At 46.2% G+C, this 17,383-nt stretch overlaps 1 pseudogene; it reads right to left on the bottom strand.

The window, feature by feature from the left end:
• Positions 1-5,253: 5,253 nt before the first annotated feature.
• The window catches only part of LOC146789554 (mitochondrial import inner membrane translocase subunit Tim29 pseudogene), a 136,314-nt pseudogene continuing 124,184 nt past the window's right edge, over positions 5,254-17,383 (bottom strand).

Genomic DNA, 17,383 nt, shown 5'->3' with positions numbered 1-17,383 from the left:
AAATTGGGATGAGCCAATATTTACGTATGTTACTCTATACTGGACAAAAGAATAAGACATGGTTAACATCTTCTCTGACATCTTTACAAAATGGGCAGTTTTCGTTTTCACTTTTTGCCCATTTCGAGGTGAATGATCTAATGGGTAGGGAGCCATGCCTTAATTGAACATATAGTTTCCTCGCAAGAGTGTGTTGGATGTCATCTAAGAATTTCTCCCACCCCATTTCTGGTTTAAATGTGAGAAACTCAGTAGAGAGCCTGCCATAGGAAGTTGAGCTTTGTATACCCTGCAAATTGTGTTGTCTCACCACATTTAGCACTGAGCTCTAGATATCCTTGGACAGCTCAACTCAGGGGACCCCCATAGTTGAGGGAGACCTATTTTTAAACAGAGGGCCTTGATGTAAGAGAGCCAGGGGATATTTTTGCTTTTTAGCAGTTCCCAGGTCTCCCGAAATTCAGCTCTAAAGGATACCAACTCAGGTACTGCCCAGAGCCTCCTCCAATAAAGCAAGGGGCGCACGTCTGCCAAATTCTCAATGGACTCCAAACCCAAGTCTATTCGCAATGGGATCAGGGGTGTACTTATCAGTAATCCCACCAAGTTTCTCATAAAGGCCTGTTCGACCCTGACGAGACTTGATACATTCTTATGACCCCAAAGTTCGGCACCATACAAGGATGCAGTCCGAGCCTGCAGGCTATAAATATCGAGGGCAGGCCCAACCGGTTTGGACATCGATGCTCTCTGGAGCTTGCCAATACCGCCAGATATTTGTGAAAGTCTGAGGGCGGATTTGGCAATCTGGTGTCCCCATCCAAAATCCTCCGTCAGCGTAATCCCAAGGTATACAAAGGTCTTGACTCGCTCCAATGGAACACCATTCAAAAGAGGATTCGGGCGCGTGCGCCTCGGGGGACTGAAGATCATGAACTTGGTTTTATCCATATTGATCTCCAAACCTCGCGAGGCGCAAAAGCTCACGAAGCCATCCAGAACACGCTGGATACCCGAAGATGTTCGAGACAACAGCAAAGTGTCATCCGCGAACATCAAAGAAGGTACACGGCCAGACGACAACCAAGGGGCATCACTATCCTTAACTTTGTTTAGGGTATCAACAAGACCATTTATGTTCAGGCTAAAGAGAGTAGGTGCCAGGACACACCCCTGCCGGACGCCCCTGGCAACAGGGAAGCGATCCGAAAGAGCCCCATGTCTCCCACACCTAACCTGTGAATAATTTCCATCATGCAAGCGGGCCAAAATCTTAAGCAAATATGGCGGGAGGCCCAAGTCTGCCAATACCAACCACAATTTTTCCCTGAGGACCAAATCGAAGGCGGCCCTCAGGTCCACAAAAACTAGGTAGAGGCTGCCACACTCAACCTTTGTGGTTTTCCAAAAAAGGACCTGGAGCTGGAAGATTTGGTCGAAGGTTGAGATTCCAGATCTGAATCCGGCCTGGAGAGTGGACAATATTTCCTGTTCCTCCATCCAGGCTTGAATCCTGTCCAGAATGATTCTGCCCATTAGTTTTTGTGTTGTATCAAGCAGGCTAATGGGCCTATAGTTTGAAGGGGAAAGTGGGCTGCCTTTTTTGTAAATGTGGACAATCTCGGCCCCCGGCCAAGTGTCCGGTGGGTCAGACCCCTTGAGGATCGCGTTGAATAAGGTGGCAAGATAAGGTGCCCATATTTTTGGCTGGGCTCGAAACAGATCCCCCGGCAATTTTTCAAGGCCGGGAGCTTTGTTAGGAAGCAATCTGTCTATTGCAGATTCTACCTCCTTCAGAGTGATACTCACTGGGAGGTCAGGCAGAAGCATACACAATCCGGGCCCTCCGCCCGAGGCCCCCGTCAGTCGAGACTCGTGAGGGGGTCCGGGGCAGGGGGCCGGGAAAGCGATGCAGTTCCCTCCTGGCCAGATCCAGAGGTTAGACTTAAACCCAGCCAAAATGGGTCATCGTGCTCCAAGCGTGTATATAGAGCACCAAAATGAGCCTCCTAAACAGGGGGCGCAATATTTGGGATGATAGCCTGCGCTCCCCCCTTAGAGCCTGAACTAACAATAGCCCAAAACAACTTTGCATCCCTAATCAGGAGCGCACTTCTCAGCTCTTCCCACCTTGTTTCCTCCCAATCCCTCTTGGCTCCTTCAACAATCTTTTTATAGAGCGTGCAAGATAGTCTAGTTTTTGGGCTATCCTTGGCTTTAATTGCAATAAGAAGATCTTTCTTGGCATTCCTACAAGTGCCATTAAACCAGGGGTGTATGTTAGACCCTCCCCGTCTGGGTCTAGATAGTGGGCAAAGAACGTCCCCCAACACACTGGCCAGCTGGCTATGGATTTTTACAGCAGGACCGTTTGGTGGCAGATCAGCCATCGCAACTAACCATGGTAAAGCAAGCTGGTATATTTCACCCATCTTAGTCGGAGAGTTCTGGAAGTGGGGCCAGTTGACCCTACGGCGGTTGTTCGAGAGCATGAGTGACTTGTTCTTATTGGAAGTAAGGCCGGCTTCAGGGTTAGACAGCCCAAAGCTCCCAGGGTTAAGTGTTAGAACAAGGGCGTTATGGTCACTATCGTGTCTCGGGTACACTCTAAATTCTAGAAGCTTGTCCCAATGTTTTGCTTCCAACATGATATAATCAATGATGGATGTTTGTTTTGCCCTATTAAAAGTGGGATTTCCCGGACGATCAGGGTCGAGTCTCCCATTACATGCCCGTAGGGACGTAGCAAGCGAGAAAGATTTTATTTGGAGGACCAGCCGAGTCCATGCCTTAACAGGAGGGATCTTAGGTGTATCCTCATCATCCTGTTCATCCCAATCAGGGTTAACCAAGGGCTCAAATTGGCAATTAAAATCCCCACCAACTATTAGTATAACTGAGGAGTCAAGTGTCTGGATAAAGAGATCTAGTACTTTAATCGTATCAGACTCCTGCCCATGCCTTACTGGCCTTGAATAGATGTTAATTATGGCTATTTTTGGTGAATTCAGTGGTGTCAATAACACACATTGGACATCGGGGGAGTTGGTTGGTATTTGGGTAGCTTTAACGCCCAAATGAGTGCCCACCCAGATGGATAGACCGCCGGATGGGCGGCCTCTACCACTAGAAACTGCCAGGGTATGAAAAGTTGCGTAGCCTGGGCTTACACTCTCCTCTAATGCCCAAGTTTCCTGAATCAGACATATATCGTGTACTGCCATAAAAGAGCCCCAGTCAGGATTAGGTAATTTATTTTTTAAGCCAGCTACATTCCATGAAAGGATTTTTATGGTATCAACAGCTACAATGCCAGTGCCTTTTAAGATTCCTGTTACCGAGGGGGGAAGACTATCACAAGCAGAAGAAAGGTATAGGGTAAAGCACAGGAGGGACACAGCAACATGCAGTGGAGAGAAGCATACAAGCCATAAGCACACAATGGAGAGAGCAACACTGAGCACAGGAAGGGGGCAGCTATTTAGTGGGGGGGGGGAGGGGAAGCACAGCAGGGTGAGAGCTGTAAAACACTTGCACCCTCAAGGAGATGGATAAGAAAAGCAATTAAGATGAAAGCAAATGGGAGTGACAATTAAGCAGAATAATGGGAAGTTATGGGTGGGCTATAAACACACTGAGTTCTTGGTATGCCCACAATAGGTCTTTCAGAATCGCACTGTCTGGTAGGGGACACATTAGAATAAATTATATTTAAGCATTAAAGTGAATTCCAGCTTGGTGCCTAGAAAAGGCTTTTACCCAACTTAATGGTGCTTCTGTTACCAGCCTTAAATGAATCAAAAATGCAATATAGCCAAATTAGCACTTGAACATATGACTTGCAAGATACAAACCTACACTGGCATGTTAAACACTGAACTACCATACTAGAGTAAAAACCTCCAGAGATCGATCATAAAATGTTTTTTCTTTTCCAGAGCTGGAATTATTACTGTATACAATAACACACGGATTGCATGCATGGTGCACTCAGAGTTATCAGGCTGATGTACTGACTTCCTATCATACAACTCTGACACTTGAACCATCCTAGTCCAAACACCATAAAATCACTAATATAATCAAACCTACCTGGAACAATGTGCCAGTGCAAAAGGACGGATAACACCAGTCTCCCCAGGCTCTCGTTAAAATTAGGCACTGCCAACACAGCGTCCCATCCTGAATCAGACAGGAACTGGTCACCCTTCCTGTGCATAGCCCCAGTTCTGGGGCATTGAAATAACTAGAATTCAAAGGACGTTAAAACAGGGTACTTGATTTTCTTTTCAAAATGCAAAACAGCTGTTCACATTGATCTTTTCTAAGCACTGGAAGTGCCATTCTTATATCCCCCAACTCACAGATCTGCTTAAACAGATCTAGAATCTGCTAGCAACAAATTGCTGACACAAGTGTTCTGTTTTTATTTGATCAAGTAAGAATCGCATAATTGTCACATATACGCTGATTCACCTGAACCAGCCAAAAGACCACTATGCAGCCAGGAAGCTGCACACTCAAACGTGGGTCGCCCGCAAAGTATAGGAATTTGAAGGCTCTTAGTGGGTCTCGTACTTAAAAACGTCAATTGCCCAACCATGTGTCTACGTATTACAAGAATAAAATTCTAATGTGTGCCTACCACTAGGTCTGAAACCAATAAAGGCAAGTCAATCTTAGACATATGCCAGTCTTTCCCTCATAAATAACTGGTTAAAATGGCTTGCGTTTTGCCCGACATTTAGATAATCCGAAGGGGGTGGGGGTGACAGGGTCCGGTTATAAAATAATAAAAGAATTTAAAAAGCGGGAACAAGATATTGATAATGTACAAGGCTAAACTTGCATTACATGGAAAGGATCCAAAAACATCTATGGGCATAGAACCATAGCTCATGTTTCCAGCACTATTCTTGCTTCGAGCGATGTTTATGTCAGAACCGAAATAGAAACACCACATCAACGTCCTGCGATTTTCTTTCACTTTTCACTCAACCCCACTTTACCCAGTGTCACGTTCGCTGAAGCGGTGTGGCTCCAGCAACCCCCCCTCACTAATCTGTCAGGGACACAGAAGGATGCTTGATGCAACTATGTGAGGAATAAAATATATTTTTAAATACCAATGTAAAAGGGAAAGGAAACTATGGACTAAAGACATGATCACAGTAAGGCTGCACAGCTTAATGCTAGACAGGTTTTTAATGTTTAGGTATGACCACCATGAGTAATTGCTCTTTGATAGGCAGTTCTTACCCTCTCCAATTTGGTTTTAAGTACATTAGAGATTTTATCCAAGGTTCACAATGCAGGTATTTGGAAATTCACACCAATACAAAAACAATTCACGTGCAATATCCCGAGATATTTCGCTCTTTAGGGCGTGGAAACATCAATGAGTGGACTTTAGCAGAGTTGGCACCTGTGGAAAATCTTCTTGCAGGAGCTCTTCTGGCATAAAGACAGCCTTGTATTTCTCATCAAACAGTTTCTCATTTTCCTCCGAATGCAAATCCTTGGCCGAGATAGTCTGAAGGTGGGCAGGAAGGTACTTGAACTCGTCATCGTTGACATCAAATTCTTTCATTTTGGAATCCAACACCCACCAGCGTCCCAAAAAGCCCACATCACACACCCGGCTGGGGAAGTCTAGCAGCCGGGGAGCAAGGTGCTTGCACTGGGCCTCATAGAGGTTACAGTCTTGGTCATAGGGGACCTCATACATGAGAGAAAAGAAGACCAGGCTCTGATAGCGCAGGCGGCCCTGGTTACGTAAAGTTACTAACCGCTGTACGTGGCCTTCAGAGCTCCCGTTCCGGGTCCAGGGGGAGAGGAGCAAGAGAGTACCAACAGCATCCAGGAGACTAGACTGAAAAGACATTTCACAGGGTGTCTTGTGGTTACAAATGCCTCCTCCGGTAAGGATGGAGAGATAGACTGCGGCTTTCCCAGGACGCTCTTTCATGCCCACTCCAATATCCCGACATGCCTCTGCATAATCGCGCATAAGGCTTTTAATCCAAATACCTATCCTCTCCAACATGTTCTTTTTGGGCGGCGCTATAACCTCTCCTGCTCCAGGCTCGATCACAACCTTGGCGACACTGGAGCATGCTCTCCGACTGGCAACCCGCAGCCACAGGAACCCCGGTGTATTATTGCCACCAAACCTTTTGTTGTCCTGATGTCCTTGAAATTAATTATTGTGTTTTCACTACAACTTTGTTTCCCTGAGTTTATTGAGAACTTATGACTGTTTCTTTGCTGGGAAAAAAGATCTGAATTGACTGGCATAATTGTTTGCTTGACCTTCGCTGATAGTAAAATTCCAGATACAAGAAGATGTACAGGAAAAAGTTTATGCTCGGGGAAGAACAATACCTTTATGCTTGATCCTATCAGTGTGGAGATATTCCTTATTGGGTCATGCCTGTGTTTTGATTGCCATGTGAGAGCTATTGATTCATTTCTCACATTGTTGGAAATATCCATAGGAGAAATAGACTAATCCAAATGTAAATGTCTGTCATTCTTTAAAGAAAAGTTGAGAAAATGAAGAGGTGGGTGAACTCAACGAAAGTGCTAGCAAGGATAATAAAGTAGATACTAACTACAAAAGTGTTGCATTTATATTCCTGATAGTGAACTGCATTGGAGGATATTCCGCCAGCTCTTGAAAAATAATTGCCGCTAATAGGTACAGACCTTTCCATAGGAGAGCAAATGTCATACATCTGATTAGGAACCCTGACAATGTCTATATACTTATAGCTTTCAAGCCATGGATAACAGAAAAGGACCCTAATAAGGGGGAAATGGTTTGCTTCCCTCAGTGATTACCCGATGCACTCAACTGACTCCCTAAAACAGTGAATGATGTAAGGAAAGGATGTCTTTCTAAGTCTTTCACCAGTATAAAAGACACCAGCTCATGTGGAATGCTTTCGTTTTTAACAATGTACATTCTAGAGCAGCTACACCAAGGAATTATTTTGAGTCTTTAATTGCTGGTACTACCAAGCACTTGACTTTTGGATTACTGCTGGCAGCTTGGAAGACTAAACCAAGGGCAGTTATCTTTCATTTTTGGGGACACCATTGCATGTAAGTACTCCACTGTTTTCATGTTTGTGGAAGTGTTATTACTTCTTCACATAGGTTTTGTGAAAGGGTTGGTATACAGACTATAACACCCCTGAAACCAATGTTTTTTTCTGTGAATTTCTAAGGTTTTTTAAATGCTAATTTTTAAGTGTGATAGTAGTTATACCTATTTTTTTGTACTGATTTTCTACAGTTTTTAAACTGTTTATTTATAAATATTTTATTCATTAAATAACATTATATATTTTTATGAAAATTGCACAAAATCTTGTGAGATGGATTAAGCCACGCCCTATTTACAACACTAAGTTAGCATAAACGAGATCATGGTTAGCAAGCAAGCTTGTCGTTTCTGCTGCGCTGCACACAACACTATTGTTATGTGTTATTCATTTTAGAAATGCTGACTTGACTTTGCCTTACAGGAGAACAAACTGTTGTTTCACATTCTTAACCGTGAAATGTGCCCTTGGTCTGTACATCATGCAAAGAACGCGTCTGGGTCACTAAAAGGTACAGAGTATTGTGTTTAGATTGATCGTACCACTTGTTAGACATATCATGCATACAGCTGCCAATATCTGAAGGACAAGCGTCTTTAATATTGCAGAACAGTTTGGTTTTAGATTCATTCGAACAGAAGAGCTGATGCATGCGAAAGCTGATCCTTTGATGTGATTCTACTAAGCTGATCTATACGGTATGGGGTCCCCCCTGTTAGTCTAAGAGACCTTCTAATAGTCTAATAATAACAATGTATTAGATTCTAGTGAAAGGAGTGTGGCCGTATACCACTGTCATTAATAGTATGATTGATCCTTTCATTTTATATGGTATTGTAATAATGCTTATGGTTCTGATCTGTACTGTTAGTCTGCTAGTGTTAGCCAAAGTACTGCATCTTAGGACGCGAGGTTTATAAAATAAACTCTTTAAACTTTACCGTGTCTGTATTATTATGTTGTGGACTAACAAATAAGTACGAACAGGTATTTCGGATTCCCACCACTCCTGAGAAATATCTAAGTCGCTTGTTCTGGTTTGTCTATACATTGGGACCGCCTAGCTAGATCTAGGTTAACGAATGGGATACTAAGCTAGTCGGATAAGGTGTTCTGGGTTCTGAGGGGAGTTTTCTGGTACACCACAATTCTCTGAGGTCCTGGTCTCCTGCGCATAGTTCTGTGCAAAAGCAGAATCCCTGCAACATGGCGCACCTAACGTTTGGTCTTAAGATCTGAGACGCTTTGGCAGTACTAGTTTAGTCCACAACTACCTTCACTCTCGTTTCCGGAAAACTTGAGTGACGGTTTAACCTACCTAGGTTTAGACTAAAGGTTCTATCAAGCTGTTGTAAATTAAGGCAGAATATGATTAAGCATTTACTGAAAACATTGGTGTTTCCCTTTTATCGTGTCTTCCCCATTATGTTGGCCGAAGTCCGGACTCCATTTTGTATTGACATGCTGCCATGTGTTCACCACGAGGAGAGTCCGACTTCTGTGTTAGTTGCTCTTGTAATCTGCCTAGCAACAGGTTATAAATAGCTCTCCCTTGTCCATCTGGCGCATGCCCAGACTTGACCACATCTGTTATAATTAGCTTTGCTTGACCATGTGTTTTCGCGGGCCCAAGGAGTGTGTTAGCTCCGCCCATGTATTGATTCGGTATCGAGAATGACCCTAAATGGTAATGTTCTTCAACTCTGTGGTATCCACCCACTCATGAGCCCCTTCGCTGTGTATAAAAGGGGACTGTGTATGCAAGTTCTTTGTGCTACTCCTTGCAATACTGAAGAGTGTTGTATGGATTGTAGGACCACCCTTAAGGGTTAATAAACGTTGTTTTTGTACTTTGCAGTTTCCGTGCCAACTTCCTTATAGATTTCGTTACAGAAGAGCGAACCCTTGTCTCTTGCGGGCCTAGCTGGGGCTTGTATTCATCAATTGGCGCCCGTCACGTGGGGCTCATCGGCGACTCGGATGCTCGAAGGACTGGTCGCGACGAAGGTGAGGAGTTTGGCCAGGGACGTGATCACTGCCAGCGGCGTCTTAGCCTTGGCATCCCGAGGTTTTTCTTCCTTCCCTTCCGAGCTGACCATCTGGGTGGCGCCGGTCATCGACTGAGACCTCTTCTGTCGGTCCTGCCGTGAGAGCCGTTTGGGCGATTGTGGAGCTTGGCAGTTGGAACCTGGACTCTTGATTGGTAAGAACCGTTGTACGGTACTTGCTCCGAGTTTTGAAGCCTGGTCTGGCTATTTGAGTTTGATTGATGGTGACTAGTCATATTTTGAATTTGTCTTTGTGAAAATATATGCGTTGCAACACATATAGGCAGGTAATGTGGAGAAATTTCTCCGGAGCTGTGTAAACTTTGAACGGCGCAACGATTAAGTGCCATTTTTGATAATACTGCATATTTTGCATTATTCCTAGCATGCCTGCTTTCAGCGCACTCCGTAAGTGGTGTTGCTGTCTTGGGAACCGGTTGAACCTCGAGGAATCTGCTCCAGCTCCCCCAGAGGGGACTCCTAATAGGGATATGTACGTGAAGCATGGTCTTTCTTCCATAATGTACAGCACGTTATGGAGGAAATATACTAGGAAGGATCCTGAGTTGCGTTGGCCTTTGTATGGCTCGTTTGATATACGTAAGATTGAGTATGTGGAACAGTGTATGTGTAAGCGACGTGCTCGTCAGGATATGTTTGAGTGTGTGCGATTATGGGTGAAGGAAGTGCGTGAGCGAGAGAAACGTGAGAAAGCGCTGTTTGATAAGGAGCAGCGAAAGAATGATCATGTGCGAGCGCAGGAAGCGAAGCGTCGGGAGGATAAAGAGCAAACGGACAGACAAGAGAAAGAGCGTAGGCTACAAGTTTCGGGTCAATATGTTGTTCGCCAGCCGCTTTATCCTGTCCTTAATAATCCTGATGATGATTTTTATTTGCTAGATCGCTCTCCGCCCCCTTATGTTGGCGCATCCGCTCCGCGGCCGCAGGATTCTGACCCGGCTTCGGGTAAGGTAGACACACGGTCCATGTTGCCGGCCGAGCAAATGGCTGAGCTTCGGCAAATTTCCTTCCGTGCGCTTAAAGGCAAGGTATCTATGGAGGAATTATTTCAAATTTGGGGGCCATGGCAGGAGAGAGATAAAGTGTATTTTCTGGGTCATTTCGCGGATGAAGTGATTAATGCTTTCCGAAAATATTCTCATGTTTTTGAGCCTGACGAAGTGTCTTCGGATGCCAGAGCAATACGTAACGGTGCTTTTTCTCCCTCTAAGGCTCCTGAGGCGGCTCGGCGGCTGTTCGCCTTGCGGGACGAGGTGCTGGCCCTTCGAGAGAAAGCACGCCAACGAGCGGAGGAGGAGAAGCGGTCGGATTCAGTTGCGGCAGGGGGCCACTCATCCACCTCCCAGTCAGATAAGGATAATGTAGTGCATGCTAAACCGATGAGAGAGGCGGCGCCTTTGTATGTTCCTCCTAAAGGAGCGGGGACTAGCTCGGATGTTAACTCCGCCGATGCAAGGGGATATTTTGTATATAACTGGGTTTATACTCCATGGCATAGGGCCGATGTTATGGCATTAAAGAATGCGCTGCCTGACCCCCGCAAGAATCCAGCGGCCTTCTATGAAGAAGTCGAGGGGGCCTTGAATTCTTGCATTATGACCTTGGCGGATATAGACCTGTTCTTTGGCCTTATCCTACCGCCGGATACGTGGCGCTCTGTCCGGAAGGTAGATGATGCGGTTGCCTTCAAGGCCCGGTGGTCCGACCTTGAGGATGAGGATAGGGAACGGAAGCCCGCACAGAAACCACCCCAGAATATTTTAGATCTCCCTGCGGCTATTGTGGCTAAGTTGAAGACGATTATCCCCCCTAAAAAGATTGACTGGAATATGTTAGCAGCATGTAAACAGAAAGCTGACGAGTCAGTCGCGGACTTCTTTACGCGGTTTGAGGAAACGTTCCATGATTTTAGTGGCCAGTCGCTTACTGACGACACGGGCCGCCACCTTTTCGCGGACAAATATGTGGCCAATCTGCTGCCGGCAGTTGCGGCCCGGTTAAAAGCGAGTGAGAGTTCTTGGTCCTCCGCGACACCGACGGCCCTTCTGACCATTGCCCAGTATTATGAGCGTCAGGAGCACGAGGCGAAGGGCCAGGAGGAGAAGAAATCGAAAGATCTTAAAACCAAAGTGATGTTAGCACAAGTATATGGCCCGCCCCGCCGGGGTAATAATAATAGAGGAAGGGGCGGATCTTATGGTCCCCCTTCGGGCCGATCTGATTTGAATAGGAACCAGTGTGCGTATTGCAAGCAGTTGGGCCATTGGGCCAGGGATTGCCCAGCGTTGCGTGCTTCGCGGCAGGGGCACACTCCGGGTGGGCCGAGAGGTAGAGGGGGCTTCTCGAACTTTAGAGGGAATTCCAACGATAATGTCCGTTTCGATACTGCCGGACAGCACCGAGATAGCTCAAATGTTTTCGATCGCCAGCACCAGTATCATGTATCGGACAGCGATCGATTGGGATATCACGATTCTCAGCATGCATAGGAATGCGTAGGATGGGGGTCCGAATCAGTTGAGGTGCCGGTCGATCAGACGGGTCCTTATGTATCGGCTGAGGTTTTAGGTTCTACTGATCAGTTCCTAGTGGATACAGGAGCGACACGTAGTGCATTGTCTAGGTACTTGGTTCCGGGGGCTCCCCCATCCGGCTCAATAGTTACATCGGTAGGGTTTGACGGTACACTTTCCCGAAGCCCTCTTTCACAGCCCCTTGCATTTAAAGTTGATTTTTTTTCTGCGCCTTGTCCGTTTCTGCTTGCTCCGTACACACCGGATAACATTATGGGCCTTGATATGTTAAAGCATTTTAGGGCTACAATTCGCTGTTCCCCTGAGGGTGTGAGGGTGATATTAAATGACAACTACCCCCGATCTGGGCGGATGTGTACGATCTCAGAGGACGCGTTGTTGGCTACCCTCCCCCAAACTTTGTGGGCGACTTCGGACACAGATGTCGGACAAATGGTGATTCCTCCGGTCCACATTAGTGTCCAGGAGGGGGCGGTGCTACCACGCCTCCCACAGTATCGTATTTCTCAGGAGGGCGAGGAGGCTCTCATACAGATTGTGCAAGACCTGATCGCAGTGGGGGTAGTGGAAGAAGTCCCCTATAATATCTGTAACAGCCCGATTCTCCCTATTCTGAAAAAGGACACGGACGCAAAGGTTTATCGGTTCATAATTGATTTGAGGGAGGTGAACAAGATCGTGATACCTCAGTACCCGGTGGTTTCCGATATCACGACGTTGCTTACCTTGGTCCCGCCTACGGCGACCATGTTCTCAGTGATTGATTTGAAAAATGCCTTCTTTTCTATCCCCATTCACCCTGATAGCCGATTTCTTTTTGGGTTCACATTAAACAATAGATCTTATCGTTTTTGTAGAATTCCCCAGGGCTATACAGAAAGCCCTAGTATTTATAGTCAGGCTTTGAAGCGGCAGTTGGATTCCTTTGCCTTACTCGAGGGGGTCGCCCTCATTCAATATGTTGATGACATCCTGTTGGCGGCTGACACCCTGGAGTTGTGTGAGAAAAGTACGATAGCCTTACTTTCTTTTTTAGCGTCCCACAACCATAAGGTCTCTAGGAAGAAATTGCAATTCTGTAGACCAAAGGTGACTTATTTGGGTCACCTTTTGTCTAAGGAGGGGCGTGCACTCACACCAGATCGTATCCAAGTAATTTTGGACACACCAAGGCCATCCACGCAGAAGGATGTGCGTGCATTTTTGGGTCTTGTTTCTTTTTGTAGACAGTGGATATTGGGGTTTTCACACATAGCTAAGCCATTACTAGCGCTCTTGACAAAAGACACGCCCATCCCGATCCCCTGGTCAGATGAGTGTGACGCTGCTTTCCAGCAATTGAGACAGGCCCTTTGTTCAGCACCAGTGTTAGGGACCCCTGATTATGCAAAACCCTTTTCGTTGTATGTGCATGAGAAAGATGGATGTGCATTATCAGTCTTAGTGCAGATGCACGGCGATAAGCAGCGCCCTTGTGCATACTTCTCGGCTGTGCTTGATCCTGTCGCCCGAGCATTACCAGGGTGTTTTCGCTCGGTTGCGGCAACAGCTGTGTCAATACGGCAGAGTGAAGGAATTGTATTGTCCCATAAACTGTTGGTGTTAGTTCCCCACGCTGTTGATGCCCTGCTTAATCAAACAAAGACGCAGCATTTGACCAGTGCCCGTTTAACGGGATATGAGTTGACGCTTTTAGCTCCTCACATTACGTTAAAAAGGTGCGTGACATTAAACCCGGCCACATTGTTGCCATACCCCGAGACCCAGCCTGAGGCACAGAAAGCGCATGATTGTATTCTTGTGACTGAGGAACAAACAAAGGGTCGTATTGATCTCCAGGATACGCCCTTTTCAGATGTAGATGGAGAGTTGTGGGTAGATGGATCATGCCTGAAGCTACCAGATGGTACGACTTCAGCAGCGTATGCAATTACTACGTTACAGACGATAGTGGAGACAGCACGCATACCACAGAAATCAGCTCAAGCAGCGGAACTGATAGCGTTAACACGAGCGTGTGAGCTCAGTACAGGATTGTGTGTGAATGTTTACACAGACAGCCGCTATGCCTTCGGAGTAGCGCACGATTTCGGCCTACTCTGGAAGGAGAGAGGGTTTCTAACGTCACATGGGGTACAGATAATGCATGGGGAGTTAGTCCACAATCTTTTAACTGCATTGACATACCCAAAGAAAATTGCCATTGTTAAGTGTAGTGCCCATAGGAAAGTGGTTGATAAGGTTGGAGAAGGAAATGCGTTAGCGGATCGAGTAGCACGGGAGACTGCGATGCAGCCCGGTACTACTGCCATGTACGTAGTGAAGTCACAGGTGGAGAGATGGCATGATGCGAAGGAGGAAGTGCGAGAAATACAAAAGACCGCTTCTGACAAAGAGCGGGAACAATGGGCTAGCGAAGGAGAACTGGATGACGAGGGTTGCTGGAGAAATAAGCAGATGGATAGATGGAAGTTACCCACGGCTTTTGTACAACCTATGGTCCAGATGGCACATGGGCTAGCACATGTTGGAGCTTCCGCAATTGTGAAATTGCTTACCCAAGTCTGGGAGCATCCAGAGATTGCTAGCACAGCAAAGAGGGTGGTGCAGACCTGTATGATTTGTCTGAAGTACAACCCAGGGAAAGGCACGCGAACTCCAGCAGGAGGATTTGCGACACCCACTGCACCCTTTGAGGTTCTGCAGATGGATTACATCCAGCTTGAGCGCTGTAACAATTTGAAGTATGTTCTAGTAGTGGTTTGCGCCTTCAGTAAGTGGGTTGAGGCGTACCCTGCGAAAGACAATACTGCAATGACTACAGCGAAGCTATTGCTGAAAGAGTTTTTCCCCCGATACGGCGTCTGTAGACTTCTGTGGAGTGATAATGGCCCTCACTTTGTAGCAGATGTTATAAAGTATGTCTTGAAGGGCCTAGGCATCACCCAGAAGTTCCACGCCGTGTTCCATCCTCAGTCTGCAGGACTAGTCGAGAAGTATAACGGTACACTGAAGCTTAAGATCGCCAAAATTCAAGCTTCAACATCTTTGACTTGGCCAGACGCCTTGCCACTGGCGTTATTGTCAATTAGGTCGGTGCCACACTCTCGAACCGGCCTTACACCTTATGAGATTGTGTTTGGACGCCCAATGAATATTTGGGGTCCACCAAGGCCTAAGGCTGTGTATGATGTACCTTGTGTGATGATGAGTGACTATCTGGCACAGTTAACGGATAACTTGGTTTCTATTCATCAACAGGTCCGAGAGGCGCTCCCTGATCGGTCTACCGGTGAAGGACATGGTCTCCGCCCTGGGGATCATGTCATGCTGAAGGTCTTCGACAGGACGAACAGTTTGGAGCCGAGATGGGTCGGACCTGAGCAGGTCCTTCTTGCAACGAGGACGGCAGTGCGAGTCTCGAACAGGAAGAATTGGATCCATTCCTTGCACTGTCGAAAGGTACCGCCCGGATTGGTGGAGTCTGCCGTGCTGACCGATCAACGAGACATCTTAGCAGCAGAAACAGGCCGTGCTGCAGAGCCAAACGACACTGAGGAGCTTTTTCCGGACCATACGACTTCTGGAGGAAGGCGATATCATCTGCGACCAAGGAAGTGAGGTTTCCAGTACCGGGACATACTGTCAGAACGGCCCTTGGGTTAGTGAAACGGAGAGCCGATGAGGCAAGGGGGGGGGATCAGCCTTGCATTAGTGTAGTGACACCCGTCTTGGCCCGCTGGTGAAGAAATCAACCGCTGCCCAAGGGGAAGAGTTCTGACAGACTTTTAGTTTCAGGAAGATATCAGGGTATTATTTCCTTTGACATGGAGAAGAAGAAAATTCTTTGTGCGTTGGGGTTCATGCTAACAGTAGCTATTGTTGGTATAACCACATGGTTTGTGGAGGAGGCAACTCCTGCCCGAGAGACGCTTGTGTTGACGACTCCAGTGCCTGCGGAGCACTATTTTTACACATTGCCATACCAAGAGTTGAAGCATCGGCAATCCTATTTGAATAACACTTTCATTCAGATGCTGCATCACACCCACGTTGCTACAAATGCTACGAACTGTTGGATATGTGGGATGATGCCAGCCCATCAGAAGAAAGGAGGTACGCCATTCATACCACTTCCTTTCTCTCACAATGGCTCTTGTAGAGCATGGTACACTCTGTTGTTTGCTACTCGAAAACCGACAGTGGGACGATTGCTTTTCAGACTTAATAAAGAATGCCATCAGGATAAGAGTGGATATCCACAAGCGAATGGAACAATTTGGGAATGGGAAGAGTACCGACCGGACAATGAATCCATTCCCTATATCTTCACGAATACCAGAGACACTGTGGGGAAGGAAAAATTTGTGATCCAAGTGGCTCAAGCCCAAGCGGACCTGTGTGTCCAGAGTGTGGGTTTTATCCCTGTCGGTGTCAGTGATTGTATAACCGTATTAAACATCGATGGGCTGAACAACAGCACCTTCCTAGCATCCCATAATACCTATTTTGTATGTGGAAATAAAGGTTATTACCGTTTGCCGGCTGGGTGGTCTGGGGTATGCTATGTATCATTCCTATTACCTCCTGTATTTCTAGCACCCGCGTCCTATCATAAGGATTTGAAGTTGTTGAATAATGTGACTGTAAATAGATATAAACGTACTTTATCGATCGATGATGTGGATCAAACTGATACCAGTTTGCAACAGTATATTGATTTTAATTTAGGACTGTTTTTCTTTGTCGGAGCCGCTTTGAATAGTAGGAAGATCCGAAGATTAACAAGAGTGGTAGAAGCTGTGACAAATCAGACTGCTGCTGCTCTTGGGAATCTTACGGAAGAGTTACAGATTACCAGAATTGTAGCATTGCAGAACCGTATGGTATTGGATGTAATGCTAGCTGATCGAGGAGGAGCCTGTAAAATTATTGGAAGTAGCTGCTGTGTGTTCATTCCTGATCATACGCCATCCGTTTATAACGCCATTAATAAGCTGCATAAAATAGCAGCTGAAATCCACACGGAAAACGGCACTTGGTCCTTTTCTGGATGGTTTTGGGCGTTGGTTACTGCCTGGGGTTGGAAGGTTCTAACTGGTCTCTGCATTATTATAGCAATTCTGTTCTTTCTTTGTATGTGTATTCAATGTGGACCATTGTGCTGTTCTGTATGCATTTCATTCTGCATTCCAGACAAGAAAGCTATTGTCGAAGTTGCCCGCCAGAAGGGTCTAGCTAAAGAGGTTAAAGGAATGATGATAATTGACATATACGATGATTATTCTTGGAAGCCAGATGTCTTCAGTAAATGCTGAAAGGGTCGTCTGTTGTAAATTAAGGCAGAATATGATTAAGCATTTACTGAAAACATTGGTGTTTCCCTTTTATCGTGTCTTCCCCATTATGTTGGCCGAAGTCCGGACTCCATTTTGTATTGACATGCTGCCATGTGTTCACCACGAGGAGAGTCCGACTTCTGTGTTAGTTGCTCTTGTAATCTGCCTAGCAACAGGTTATAAATAGCTCTCCCTTGTCCATCTGGCGCATGCCCAGACTTGACCACATCTGTTATAATTAGCTTTGCTTGACCATGTGTTTTCGCGGGCCCAAGGAGTGTGTTAGCTCCGCCCATGTATTGATTCGGTATCGAGAATGACCCTAAATGGTA

Source organism: Triturus cristatus, chromosome 10 (assembly GCF_964204655.1).
Source record: "Triturus cristatus chromosome 10, aTriCri1.1, whole genome shotgun sequence".
Classification (NCBI taxonomy): Eukaryota; Metazoa; Chordata; class Amphibia; order Caudata; family Salamandridae; genus Triturus; species Triturus cristatus.
This window is presented reverse-complemented; position numbering and strand designations above follow the sequence as displayed.